General features: G+C 31.2%; 1 long non-coding RNA gene across 1 annotated transcript; it reads right to left on the bottom strand.

The window, feature by feature from the left end:
* Window positions 1-3,949: 3,949 nt before the first annotated feature.
* Window positions 3,950-13,366, bottom strand: LOC134695507 (uncharacterized). The gene is made up of 3 exons (XR_010102780.1): window positions 13,093-13,366; window positions 12,253-12,320; window positions 3,950-10,687 (listed from the first exon to the last, which is right to left on the bottom strand). It is a non-coding gene; the product is annotated as an uncharacterized LOC134695507 (long non-coding RNA).
* Window positions 13,367-13,620: the final 254 nt, after the last annotated feature.

Raw genomic sequence — 13,620 nt, 5'->3', positions numbered from 1 at the left:
GTAAAATAAATAATGATTATGGATGACGGATGTCAAGTGGCATACTTAATGAATATTCAGAACAAAAAAATGAAATGGAAATATATATATGAAAATTAACCCTGCTTTTTATTGTAGACTGTGACACAGTAACGTGTAATACTTTTTGTTTTTAAAAGAAGGATGAACGATACCAGAGGTACTATTTTAATAGTTTGTATGTTTTACACCCGGGTTTCACAATTTTGATGAACACAATAGTAAAACTAAATGAATTGATATCTCGTCCAGATACTGGTTCATTATAAATAAGATGCGATATGAGTGCTATCGAGACAACTTCCAAACAAAGTCACAGTGTGAATACATTTGTCTGCCACAGTGTCGCACTGCCTTTGAAAAATTAGTGGGGAAATATAACGTTATTTTCGGAAAACGTCTTAATTTTTGGCGCAATTTGTGAGGCTTATGGGAGGGATTGAGTAAACAATATCATATTTCTCAATTTTCTTCAAAAACGAGTATGATGACAAATATTTTTTTGTAAGAATAAAATATCTTACTTTGGCCAAATCGACACCGTTAGAAATATTTAAAAAAAATCAAAAATGTGCATTTCAAATGTTCATTTCTTGCCGTTGTTTGGGTCCACCATGACGTGTTTGGTTTTACTTGATTAAGAATTAATGCTTTAAATGGTAAAGTTAGATTTTTCTTACCATCTTGGATTATTTTGCTTCAATTTGAACCCAATTATATAAGTATATATTGATTAAAAAATCGTATTTATATTTTTTAAATAAAAGACGTTTTTTACTCCAATATTGTAAAAATGATCAATTTTCAGCAGTATTTTATGCAAAAGCGAAATCGACAACATATATTTTTTTTTGGCAAAATTTGATTCTCTGTCAATTGAAGAATAAAATATCTTAAAGGGAAAAAAATCTCACCGTCAGAAATAAACTGTTGGATATGCCCTTAAACAGCTGGATTAGTGCTATATGCCAACGGAAATTTTACGAATAATGAGTTAAATCATAGGATTTTAATGAAACATTTAGCTGTCAGATTCCAGTTCAAGAATTTGATCCAAATTCTCATATTTGTTTTTAACTATTCCAAAACATATATACAATTTATAAAAAGTCCAAAAAAACAAACAAACAAATAAAACATTTGTATGGATTTTGGACAAAAACCAGTCCATCAAATTAAATCTTGAGATGTCCTCTGAAGTCTGCAGATGTTCATATCACATAAACCACACACAAATATTTAAAAAAAAAAAAAACATACAATGGTAAAAGACCATTTGCCTTAAACACTTAAACACTTAAACAGCTGAATTAGTGCTATATGCCAACGGAAATTTTACAAATAATGAGTTGAATCATAGGGTTTTAATGAAACATTTAGCTGTCAGATTCCAGTTCAAGAATTTGATCCAAATTCTCATATTTGTTTTTAACTATTCCAAAACATATACTATACAATTTATAAAAAGTCCAAAAAAACAAACAAACAAATAAAACATTTGTATGGATTTTGGACAAAAACCAGTCCATCAAATTAAATCTTGAGATGTCCTCTGAAGTCTGCAGATGTTCATATCACATAAACCACACACAAATATTTAAAAAAAACAAACATACAATGGTAAAAGACCATTTGCCTAAGTCGGTTTGATTTCATGTCAAAGATTTAATTTCATAAGGGGTAGCACGAACCTCAGTGTTTTGCCTTCTTTTGCTGCTGTCAGTGTCATATTGAATTTAAAAAGTAAAATAAGAAAAATACTGAACTCAGAGGAAAATCAATTTGGAAAGTCCATAATGACATGGCAAAATTAAAATACAAAACGCATCAAAATTGAATGGACAAGAACTGTCATATTCCTGACTTGGTACAGGCTTTTTCAAATGTTGTAAATGGTGGATTAAGCGCTAACCCTCTCACTTTGATGATAGTCTCATCAAATTCCGTTATATTTACAATGATGCGTTTACTAAACAGACACAATAAATAAAAAGAGAGTCTATTATCAGTTATGTAGAGAAATTAAAAAAAAAAAATTGTATTTAAAGCTGTTTCTAAATATTTTACAATACTTGAGGGGGGATAGGACCTTTATCGGGACACCGGGATCATTTTTTTTTAAGCTCCAGATTTGAGGATTGACGCTTACGGGATCCAGGAATTCTTTTTTTGGAATTTTAGGACCTAGGGATTTCGGGGTTTCGTGGTTTAAAGCCCTGGATTTCGGGATCAGTACCCTTCCTACCCTCCCTCATACTTGAATATTTTTTTATTTCTAGAATTTTGGTTAATCATGAATCAATCATACAAAGAAATGAACTTGCACAAGGTCATTGTTTTCTCCAATTGTCAATGACGTTTCTACACTAAATTTATTGGTGTGGATGTGTGCTGATTGATATTTTAGTCTTAGAAGCATCATTTTTTTATGAGTTGTTATTGTCTATGAACTATCTACACAGTAGTGTCTTTTTTGTTGTGAGGATTTATAAGTACCCTTCCACTTCTTCAGTGTTGAAAATAGTCACATTTTTGAATAATTATTACAAAACTTAAAATATGCCCACTTTTTACACCACCCTTTATGTTTATTATCTAGAAATGTGTTTACAATTTTGTTATCATATTTTTTTTGTCATTTTATCTTTTTTTAGGTTGTTTTTTTTTTCTTTACAAAGCTCCATCTAGATACTTAAATTATCAGATGTTTTTTTATTTAATATTATTAAAGAATTAATAATAAATTATGTGTCCATGGGACACAAATGATACCCTTAATTTCATATTAAGTGGCGCAATTCCAAAAATGTAAAAGTGTTGCCAACCAAATTTAAACTTGATCTGTGTTTTGGTGTGAGCCAATGCTCTGTGTTTAAGGCCATACCTTGACCTATAATGGTTTACTTTTATAAATTGTTACATGGATGGTTAGTTGTCTCACTGGCACTCATACCACATCTTCCTATATCTATTTGTAGTATTCAGCATTGTGTACTGGTTTCTAAATTCAAGCTAAGCTAAAGTTATGAGAATGGAGACCAATTTTGGAATGAACGTACAGCAGGGCATAAATAATATTCAAAATAATCCTACTTTTTAAACCATGCTCCATGTGTATTATCTAGAATTCTATTCACAGCTTTGTTTTCAAATTTTTTTCGGGTATTTTATTTCGTTTTAAAATTAATTTTTTGTCTTCATATCATTTTTTTATATTTTATTTTTTCATATTTTTTTTTATTTATTTTTTTACAATTTGTTTTCATATTATTTTTTGGTTTTTTTTTTAAGAGCTCTAGATAAAAAAAAATATCAGACATTACAGGTAAAGGGAGCGTTGGCATCATCAAACTAGTTTAAACCCTATTTGAATTGTTTTATATTTGTCATTTTTGGGCCTTTTTTCGCTGACTATTCCATATGGCTTTTGCTTATTGTTGAAGATCGTACAGTAACTCAGTTTTTTATTGTTATGTCATATTAGTCGTTTCTATCTATGTTCCATTACAGTTTATTATTGTTGCACTTCAGTGTTTCTGTTGTTTTGCTCTAATAGTTGATGTGACTCCCTCGGTTTTAGTTTGTTACACAACTTTGTTTACTTTTCTCTCAATCAATTTACAATTTTTTAAGAGCGGTATACTACTGTTGTCTTTATTAATTTTGGTCTCTTGTGGAGAGTTGTCTTATTGGCAATCTTACCACATTTTCTTGTAATTATTCTGTTTACAACTTTTATCATTAGCAACCCTTGGTTCAGTGATATCAGTGGCGGATCCAGAGGGGGGGTTCCGGGGGTCCGCACCCCCCCTTTATTTTGGCCGATCAATGCATTTGAATCGGGACATATGTTTGCACCCCCCTGCACCCCCCCTTTGCCCTGGGCTAGCACCCCCCCTTTCGAAAATACCTGCATCCGCCACTGGTGATATCCTTTAAAAACAGCAGACATGTTATTAAGGAAACAAGTACAGCACATGCAAGGAGTAAAATAATCAACATGGAGATACAAAATCCATATATACAACTATACCTGGATTGTTGCTACATAATAATAGAAGGTTCACAATCAGAAAAAAAGAAGTCTCCTTTGTTGTAATTTTTTATAGTTCCCAACTGACCTCACCAACAACCCCAGGCTAAGGTCAAGATATGAGCCAGTCTTCCTATATCGGATGCTCCTTACAACTAGCTGTTTTATATATATATATATACATGTAGGAATTACAGAAGGAATCGATAATGGCAACAAACTTTGAATTATCTTTATATAAATGAAAACCAAAAATAAAAAAAGTAAAAAAGTAAGGAATCAATAATGTCAAAAAACTTTGAATTATCTTTATATAAATGAAAACCAAAAAAAAAAAAAAAAAAAGGAATTTTGAATTTTGAAAAAAGAAATCAATAATGTCAACAAACTTTGAATTATCTTTATATAAATGAAAACCAAAAAAAAAAGAAAAAAAAAGTAATTTTGAATTTTGAAAAAAGAAATCAATAATGTCAACAAACTTTGAATTATCTTTATATAAATGAAAACCCAAAAAAAAAAAAAAAAAATAATTTTGAATTTTGAAAAAAGAAATACCTAAATTGAGGAATGTGAGGTAAAAGTACAGTGCAAGTTCCTCTGTTATCCCCAACAAGCCTCTGAATCAAGTCTACTTCATATGTAAAGATGAATGATAGGGTGGATATCTAAAACCAGCAACATACTTGTACCAAAGGCAATCATACCACATCTGATGTTTATATGTAAATGGGATTTGTATATGAAATATTAGGTCATTGCTCCATTGTTAAAGACCCTGCATCAATCTCTTGACATTTGGTCTTGATGAAAAGTTTGTCTTACTAGCAATCATATCACATCTCCATATTTGCATTTTTGAAATATTAGGTCATTGCTCCATTGTTAAAGACCCTGCATTAATCTCTGTCATTTGGTCGTGATGAAGAGTTTAATAAATGTCTTATTGGCAATCATATCACATCTCCATACTTGAATTGTTGAAATATTAGGTCATTGCTCTAATGTTAAAGACCCTGCATCCATCTCTGTCATTTGGTCATTTGGTCGTGATGAAGAGTTTAATAAATGTCTTATTGGCAATCATATCACATCTCCATATTTGTTACAAGTTGAAATATTAGGTCATTGCTCCATTGTCAAAGACCCTGCATCAATCTCTGTCATTTGGTTGTGATGAGGAGTTTAATAAATGTCTTATTGGCAATCATATCACATCTCAATATTTGTTACCTGTTGAAATATTAGGTCATTGCTCCATTGTCAAAGACCCTGCATCAATCTCTGTCATTTGGTCTTGATGAATAGTTTAATAAATGTCTTATTGGCAATCATATCACATCTCCATATTTGTCACGTGTTGAAATATAAGGTCATTGCTCCAGTGTTAAAGACCCTGCATCAATCTCTGTCATTTGGTCTTGATGAAGACTTTGTCTTATTGGCAATCATATCACATCTCCTTATTTGTTACAGACCCCAGCTGCATCAATCTTTGACATTTGGTCTTCAGATGAAGAGTTTGTCTTATTGGCAATCATATCATATGCAATTTAAGACCCTGCCTTTGACCAAGGTGGGGCGGGGAATAAAGGATTATTGAGACTGCTACAAGGGGGAGGGAGGGAGAAACCAAGACTAGAAGAGGAGCATACTGTGAACCAACTCATTTTTCAGACAATTTATTAACGCGACTTCAAGCGAAAAGAAATAAGCCGAATATAAATCACAAATATTTCAAAATAGAATGAAGTAACCCGAAAAATAAGATAACACATCCATGCAAAATATGTAAAAAACAGCAATATGGGATTCTTTTCTTTTAATTTTTTCATTTGTGATTTCTGAGCCTTTTATAGTTGAATGTGTGGTATCTGCTTTGCTCATTGTGGAAGGCTGTACAGTGACATGTAGCTGTAAATTTTTGTGTCATTTAGTCTCTTGTGGAGAGTTGTTTCATTAGCAATCATAACACATCTTTTTCTGCTTTGCTCATTGTTGAAGGCCGTACAGTGACCTATAGCTGTTAATTTCTATGTTATTTAGTCTCTTGTGGAAAGTTGTTTCATTGGCAATCATAACACATCTTTTTCTGCTTTGCTCATTGTTGAAGGCCGTACAGTGACCTGTAGCTGTTAATTTCTATGTTATTTAGTCTCATGTAAAGAGTTGTTTCATTGGCAATCATAACACATCTTTTTCTGCTTTGCTCATTGTTGAAGGTCATACAGTGACCTATAGCTGTTAGTTTCTGTATCATTTAGTCTCTTGTGGAGTGTAAAGTCTCATTGGCAATCAAACTACATCTTCTTTTTTCGTTTATACACAGGAAAAAATCCTATGTGAAATATGATAGAAAGGGTGATACACGAAAAAAAAAACGCTGCGAAGATTGATAGAAATGGCGCAACACGAATAAAATGTCCATAAAATGAGTTGGTTTACAGTAATAAGTTCCTATAGAAATGTCAACTGTGTTACAAAAATATGACATTAAATTGATTTTAAAAAGGAAGGTTGTCATTTATCTGTTCCCCATCAAATTAAAATTTGAATATCATCACAATGGTCAATCGAAATTGAAGTGAAGAAATGAAATAAAAAAATTGTAAACATGAATAGGTCTAAAGAATTTTTTTTTCTTCAAATTTTACATTTCATCGCCCCCCACAAAAAATTACTTATTTAACTGTCCCATTCTGAATTTTAGGTATTAGGTATTTATCTGAAGTTATAATAATATGTAAGACTAAATTAATGGCATTTTGTCTTTAGAAAGTCATTTACTAACAACAATCAGTCTCAACCCAATAAATTCAATTCTGCACACATACTTAATGAATAAAAAGCAACCATATCCCTCCATCTGGTTAGTACCCCAAACCCTTACTAGAATGTCATACACCAATCTCTCTCTCCCTTGTGCCACTCTATCATGCCACTTAAATACCTAACAACCTATTTAGGAAGTATCATGTTAGTAAACCCCCCAGGTTAGTGTTGATACTTCATAGAATGAAAAGATTTTTAAATGAAGTACTAGATATGGAGGGACATAAGTATAATTTTTAAAGAAATTAAAATATTTCATAAACTTAAATGAATGGATGTTACAATTTTCAGTGTAGCCAACTGGTTAGTGGAATAACCTTCATTAAGATTGCCAGAGACTAAAACTTTGTTTAGCCAATTGACATGATCATTAAAAAGCCAAAAGAGATATCATTATCTCATACTTAATAAACTGTAAATTTACAGGAAAATAACAATTAAAATTTCTAAAAGCATTGCTGCAGACCTTAATACTGATTCAGAATAAGAAAAGTTAAATAATAAATAATGAAATAATGTTGAAGAAGAAGAAGTTTGATAAATCTGAAAAAAAGGACAAAACAGAAAAAAGTTTTATTGAGAAAACTATTAAAAAATTTAAAAAAAGAACAATAAAAAATGTTGACATTGCTATGGGAACCCTGCCCCTTTTAAGGCAGACTTCATACAGGCACTAATCAAGGATAAAAAGAATCAAGCATTATCCCTTAATTTCACATTCCACAATGTAGGTGATCTCTTAAAAGGTAACCAAAAAAAGTTGATCCCAACTAACCCACTGTGTGAACCAGAAGAAGGATACAACAGATATGGCGCTGTACTTCATTCTTGCCGTCGCCTAGAAGCCATCAGCAAGGACCAGCTGAGAGCTATAATTTGACAAAAGAGACTTCAATTTCCCCATTGTGAACTTTCCATGTGTAGCAGCAATCCAATTATACCTGTAAATGAATTTCATGTCTCCTTGCTAATTATTCCACTCTTTGCATCTCATGCATGTAGCTATGATTCCTTTAAAAAAACAGTTGCTGCTTAAAAAGATACTTCTGAAACAAGGATTGTTAATGATCAAGTTGAAAGAAAGTCATTCTTTACATGATTTATTGTTAACCAAAATTCTAGATGTGAAAAAATATAATCATTTACAGTCAAACCTGCCTTAAGATACCATCTTAAGCATTTGTTCTGAATATTTCAGTGGTCACCTGTACATGTGGTCACCTTTATATTAGTGCACGAAATCATCATTGTACTGTTTTTCAGTTACCAATTATCATGATTATAATCATGATGAAAAATATCTATGTTCTGTATCAAAATCAAAAAAGGAACCCGTTTGAAACAAAGATCTAGAAATAGGAATTAAATTTGTGAATCCTTTGTATTCCTCTTCCTTCAATTAATATCATTGAAAAGCATTTCAGGAAGTACACCACTAATTCATGGTCCCATTGCTTTCTATGTTAAATTCCTCCGTTTCAAGCAGGCACACCTCTTTTATTTTAAGTTCAAATAAAGTGGCAATCATTGCATTTCAAAGCAACACCTTCTGGTATCCTGTACTGAAAAAATCAACATACCTTTAATTGCATAGAAGAAAGAACTGGTTCCCGGAGCTACGGATGTACCAAAACAGGTACTTCCGATCTGACAAAAAGGCAAAATGTACCCTCCTTTTTAAATTTCATGCCATTTTTTTATTATTCAAATTTATCAGTCAAAAATTGTTCTACAATGATCACCAGTTATGCAGCTTTCATTTGATACCAAAATTAATAAAATATTCTACACATTTTGAAAGATATGTCCATGCGTAGGAACTATTTTGTGTTAAATATGTACTACTTTCTGGTATGTGCTTTCTTGCCGGGCCTGAATTAGTGGTGTTACACCTTCATGGACTTATTTAGCCAAGTGTATAAACACCATTAATGTCTTCTTCTAATTAACAGTGAAAGAGTCCACCATTTAATATTTGTCTGCTCACATGTCAGAACAATAAATCTTCCAACTATAAAACTAAATCAAGTTTTAATCCCAGCCACATTGTTTTTTTTGGACTGGGAATTTTTCAGAACTTCTTTTGATACTTCCCATGAGTGACATGCTTAAAACAGGCTTGACTGTACATGATCCCTAATACTAAATAGATCTTTATATTCAAATGTTATAGGGGTCTAGGTGGCCAAGTGGTCTACATGTATGTAGTTACTACTGTAATCACTAGCCAGTCAACACTGAGGTTGTGAGCTTAAACCCTCTCGTGCAGGTGCATTTGACTCCAATCTTAATGGACTAGGATTGTCAGTTTTCCGAGCAAAGGTCTTAGGTTTTCTCCAAGCACACCCGCTTCCTTCACAAATAAAAACTCAAAAATCATCTTTCATAAAAACTTAAATTTTCAGCAGTATAAATTTTTTCCCATTATGTTTTTCTCTTGCTTTTCTTTTTAAATATACTGCTGCCCCAACAAAGATGTGCAATATAAAGGCTAGATATTCTTGGGAAATTCTAAATTTTATATTTTTTCAAAATTTTCACCTTAATTTCAATGGCTGTTTAAAAAGAATCTACTGAACAATTAGGGTTTTAAAAGATAAAGTTAAAAGTCAATTCTTCCTATGATTCATGATCTAAAATTCAGAATGTAGTTCAGCAATAAGTCATCTGCAGACTTCATTTCTGGAAGCATGTGTATTAAAAAATAAAAGAAGTAGATCTTTAGGCTTTATAAAACATATTATAAAGATCTTATTTAACAAATCTTATAATCAATGCATTTTAACTCAAATTTATAGAAACTCAAATCTCTATATTACACAAGTTTTCAGCAGTATCATATTTTTTTCTTCTGTTCATTTTTTTTTAAATTTCATTTTTCTTAAATACATGTAGTAAACAGCCGCGCCAACAAAAGATGTGTAATATAAGGGCTAGAGTTTTTTTTGGGAAATTCTACTATATTTCCATATTTCAGCACAATTTCACCTAAATTTTGGTGGCTATACTTAAAAAGAAACTTAAATGAATAATTAGGCATGTCAGTTAACTACAAGCAGTCTGATGTTATTTATGTATTATTGTCATTTTGTTTATTTTTTTTGGTTACATCTTTTGACATCAGACCCGGACTTCTCTTGAACTGAATTTTGATGTGCTTATTGTTATGCTTTTACTTTTCTGCATTGGCTAGAGGTATAGGGGGAGGGATCTCACAAACATGTTTAACCCTGCCGCATTTATGCGCCTGTTCCAAGTCAGGAGCCTCTTACCTTTGTTAGTCTTCTATTATTTTAACTTTTAGTTTCTTGTGTATAATTTGAAGTTTAGTATGGCATTCATTATCACTGAACTATAATATATTTGTTTCGGGGCCAGCTGAAGAATGCCTCTGGGTGCGGGAATGTTGTCTCTTTAGCACATTCCCCATTTTCATTCTCAATTTTATTTTAATTAGGGACTTTTTAGCAGTAAAGTAACTAAGAGAGTCCACTCTTCACAGGATTCTGGATGTTGTTCCAACTGCAATAAGTCATCTGCAGACTTCATTTCTGTGAACATGTATATTTAGATAATAAAGGAAATGGATCATCAGCCCTTAAAACATTATTCTTTTTTAAATGTCTAATTTAACCAAACTCATTATCAATATCTTTTAGTCAAATTTAGAGAAGCTCAAACCTCTACATCACAAAACTCTCAGCAGATCTGTCTTCTCATTACAACATGTGATCTTCTACCTCAAAAGTTTCATCTACAGCTGTCCCCTCCATTATTATAAGTTCCCCTCTATCCCAACATCATCTACAATATTAAAAAAATTCAATTATTGAAAACTTTAGATTTGTAAACTATACCGATATAATTATACCTTTCATTCTACCATGTCAATTGTTATAGTTGTATGTAATGCCATAGGTCTTAACCATTTATTGTTAATGAGTTTGTGCCAATAAAAATATTTGTATTTGTATTTGTATAAAAGGTGCCATATCCAACTTAGGATAAACATCTGATTATAAATATCATATTAAGTAAACAATAATATGTTCATGCCTATCCATGTTAATAATGTCTTAAACACATCTTATAAAAACTCAATTTAAACAGAGTTAAAAGTATATATGTCAAGTTTGAAATTATCTCAACATAATTACAGATATATTGAAACTAAAAAATTAACATGATTAAGCTACATGTATATTGTATAGAGCCTTTATACTACCAAAGTCAGTAAGGGAAATAACACATGAATAGTTTTATTTCCAAGGTACTTTATGCTGGTTTCTAGTACAGTCAGGCCAAGTTAATACTAACAAAATTGTTAAACTTATAAGTAATGGTCATAATCAAAACTTGTAAAAGGTACGTGTTCAAATTTGAGCTGTAATCAAGAGTCACTTAAATTATTGTTCTAGACATGCCTAATAAGAATAAATATGAAAATCAAGAGAAGTGGTATATGCAGTGTTACCTGCCTCAGTTGGATAACTTCAGTATTTCATCATTGATCCTTCTTAAACCGACATACTTTTATGGTCCAAAATTATGCCTATCCTTGCAGAAACAAAAGTGCACATGGTGAAACAGTCTCGCCTTCTATATTTTCCATTGATATTATGTTGACAGTTCTAAATATAAAGCTGTATTAGAACTATCACATAAACTTAACATAATCAAAGGAGGTCAAATGTCAGATATAGCCAAACTGGAAATATACATCTACACCCACAATCATTCCATACACCAAATATGCTTTAAATGTACATGTAGTTGACCTAGCCGTTCAAATTGCATATCTTAGAAACAAACTTATAAAGGAAAACTAATGAACCTTGAAAATGAGGTGAAGGTTAGATGAATCATGCTAGACAGATATGTATATGAAACTGGGTGGAAATGGGCATCATAAAAACTCGGTTGTAATATGTATGGATTCTTTATTAAAGCTCTTAGTAATCAGTTGTCTCACATAAAGACCCTACAAAACATAATTTTAAAATACTATAAATACAGGTGCAAAGATAGATAACTCTGACAAGTTTCTGAACAAGTACATTGCACTGTATAACATCCTAAATAAAATAATATTCTCTTTCACATCTATAATTCTATCTCAAAGACTCAACATAAACTTGCGTCTTACATGTATTAGTTTATGCATCTCATAAACTTAATTGCAATAAATATTCTGTTACCATGTAAATAATATATTCTACATGAATTCCATAAATAGTAAATTAATAAACTATAAGCAAAACGGTAAAACATTAACATATCTACATGCAGCAACTCAGCAATGCAAAGTAAGCAAAATAAGCAAATAACTAACCAAATTATAAAACAACATAATACAACTCTTTGCTTACCTCAAGTGCTAGTTTGAAGGTCACAAGACTTCATATGTGTATTGGCTACATGTACATCAAATATTAACCTGAAGATAAATATAAATTTATAACTTCTGTGTTCCATGTCTATAATATGAACACATACCAAAAATAAGAAAATCTGTTCCCTTAGATACTAAAACATAATAAAGGTTTAAAATGAATATTTAACTATTTAATTTACTTCTTATTTATACACAAGAAAACTCTTTCTTTCTATTTAATATAATTTCACACCGATGCTCTATTATAATTAAATCTATTATTTAGTAATTATTTAATATTTTAATCATTTATCAATCTTTAATGATTTAAAGCATGATAGTTTATTTTTCTACATTGGTTAGAGGTATAGGGGGAGGGTTGAGATCTCACAAACATGTTTAACCCCGCCGCATTTTTGCGCCTGTCCCAAGTCAGGAGCCTCTGGCCTTTGTTAGTCTTGTATTATTTTTATATTAGTTTCTTGTGTACAATTTGGAAATTAGTATGGCGTTCATTATCACTGAACTAGTATATATATGTTTAGGGGCCAGCTGAAGGACGCCACCGGGTGCGGGAATTTCTCGCTACATTGAAGACCTGTTGGTGACCTTCTGCTGTTGTTTTTTATTTGGTCGGGTTGTTGTCTCTTTGACACATTCCCCATTTCCATTCTCAATTTTATCAATTAATTGTATTTATCATTCATATTAAAGGTCATATTCATACTACAGATTCATTTCTCCATTCAATCCAATTTATCTTACCAAATCTTGCATACTCTGTTAAAAACTCTAGGACTATTAAAACTATGTGAGAAAAGTATATACAACTGACCTGTAAAGTAGTAATAATGTAAGTGGATTCCCAAAAGATTCAGCAATAACTATACAATAATTCATATAAGACAATTTGCAAACTCTAAAACTGTGAAATATATCTGCTCATTATGACAGTTGAAATAAAAGTGACCAGAACAATAGAATTTTCCCTCCAAAAAGAACATGTGACCAAAATCACTATCCATAAGAAATATAGCCTTAATTAAGATTCTAAATATAGAAATCAAGGTAACATAGACAAACAGGTACACTGGTCAGTTTAACAGTAATCAGACTTGTCACTAGACAAATTAAATACCATTCAATTTGTAACTAATAATATTTATAGTATGACCATCATTTTATTCCAATATATCTAATCAATATATATATACAAATTTACATTATCAAAAATATGCTAAATTTCACTTTACCACAATTACATACATATGCACATGTACAACACAAACAGTTAGGTTAATGTATTAGAAATCCAGGAATAGGAGATGACAAAACATTTTGGGGCTCTTTTTTAATTTTATTT

The sequence above is a fragment of the Mytilus trossulus genome, chromosome 13, assembly GCF_036588685.1.
Source record: "Mytilus trossulus isolate FHL-02 chromosome 13, PNRI_Mtr1.1.1.hap1, whole genome shotgun sequence".
Lineage (NCBI taxonomy): Eukaryota > Metazoa > Mollusca > Bivalvia > Mytilida > Mytilidae > Mytilus > Mytilus trossulus.
Note: the sequence above shows the minus strand (reverse complement) of the source record. Positions and strands in the feature narration are given on the sequence as shown.